The following is a 2213-nucleotide window of genomic DNA, read 5'->3' as shown; positions in this document are numbered from 1 at the left end:
AAAAATTTGATTAAATATTCTAATGTTGGGCTTTAAAAGTAAGCTTTAAACTAAAATCTGTGTTTTTCTGTCTTTTGCCAAACGAATAAATCACGAAATAAAAAAAATTTTTAATTTAAGATGATTTAAACCTGTGAAATCGTGTTCAATACGATCGGATGCCAACAACAAAATATTTTTATTACAGTTCTTGGCATGTTTTCCTAGGTGCTTGATTGAATTCAAAAATTTGATGAAATATTCTTATGTAGGGCTTTAAAAGTAAGCTTTAAACTTAAATCTGTGTTTTCTGTCGTTTGACAAAAGAATAAAACATGAATTAAAATAATTTTTCAAAAACATCTGGGAAATCATGTTTAATACGATCGGATGCCAACAACAAATATTTTTATTACAGTTCTTGGCATATTTTCCTAGGTGCTTGATTGAAATCAAAAATTTGATGACATATTCTTATGTAGGGCTTTAAAAGTAAGCTTTAAACTTAAATCTGTGTTTTCTGTCGTTTGACAAAAGAATAAAACACGAATTAAAATCATTTGTAACAAAAATCTGTGAAATTGTGTTCAATACGATCGGATGCCAGCAACAAATATTTTTATTACAGTTCTTGGCATATTTTCTAAAGTTCTTGATGAATTTTAAAAATTTTATGAAATATACTTATGTTGTGCTGTAAAAGTAAGCTTTAAACTAAAATCTGTGTTTTCTGTCTTTTGGCAAACGAATAAAACACGAATTAAAATGATTTTTTAAAAAAATCTGGAAAATCGTGTTCAATACGATCGGATGCCAAAAACAAATATTTTTATTTTAGTTCTTGGCATATATTCCTAGGTGCTTGATTGAAATCAAAAATTTGATGAAATATTCTTATGTAGGGCTTTAAAAGTAAGCTTTAAACTTAAATCTGTGTTTTCTGTCGTTTGACAAAAGAATAAAACACGAATTAAAATCATTTGTAACAAAAATCTGTGAAATCGTGTTCAATACGATCGGATGCCAGCAACAAATATTTTTATTACAGTGCTTGGCATATTTTCTAAAGTTCTTGATTAATTTTAAAAATTTGATGAAATATTCTTTAAAAGTAAGCTTTAAACTAGAATCTGTGTTTTCTGTCGTTTGAAAAGAATAAAACACGAATTAAAATGATTTTTTAAAAATATCTGGGAAATCATGTTTAATACGATCGGATGCCAACAACAAATATTTTTATTACAGTTCTAAGCATACTTTCTAGAGTTATTGATTAATTTTGAAAATTTGATGAAATATTCTCATGTTGGGCTGTAAAAGTAAGCTTTGAACTAAAATCTGTATTTTCTATCTGTTGGCAAAAGAATACAACACGAATTAAATTCATTTTTTTTTTTAAATATTTATATTAACAACAAATACTTTTATTACAGTTCTTGGCATATTTTTTAAAGTTCTTGATTCATTTTAAAAATTTGATAAAATATTCTTATGTTGGGCTTTAAAAGTAAGCTTCAAACTTAAATCTGTTTTTTCCGTCGTTTGACAAAGGAATAAAACACGAACTAAAATCATTTTTTAAAAAAATCTGGGAAATCGTGCTCAATACGATCGCTTTAAAAGTAAGCTATATACTAAAATCTGTGATTTCTGTCGATTGATAAAGGAATAAAACACGAAATAAAGTGATTTGTAAAAAACTTCTGTCAAATCGTGTTCAATACGATCGGATGCCAGCAATCAATATTTTTATTACATTTCTTAGCATATTTTCTAAAGTTCTTGATTAATTTTAAAAATGTGATGATATATTCTCATGTTGGGCTGTAAAAGTAAGCTTTAAACTAAAATCTGTGTTTTCTGTCTGTTGGCAAAAGAATAAAACACGAATTAAAATGATTTTTTTTAAATAATCTGTGAAATCGTGTTCAATACGATAGGATGCCAGCAACAAATATGTTTATTACAGTTCTTGGCATATTTTCTAAAGTTCTTGATTAATTTTAAAAATGTGATGAAATATTCTAATGTTGGGATGTAAAAGTAAGCCTTAAACTAAAATCGGTGTTTTCTGACGTTTGGCAAAAGAATAAAACACGAATTTAAATCTGGGAAATTGTATTCAATACGATCGGATGCCAGCAACAGTTAAAATAGTTACAATAAGCTGTTAAGCATCTTTATAATCTGGCAACATTGTATCAGCATAGTACTCATTCTGTAATTGAGTACTA

Source organism: Drosophila montana, unplaced genomic scaffold (assembly GCF_035044405.1).
Source record: "Drosophila montana isolate Dmon_TW-CO22-7 unplaced genomic scaffold, ASM3504440v1 contig_3845_1, whole genome shotgun sequence".
Taxonomy (NCBI): Eukaryota; Metazoa; Arthropoda; class Insecta; order Diptera; family Drosophilidae; genus Drosophila; species Drosophila montana.
Note: the sequence above shows the minus strand (reverse complement) of the source record.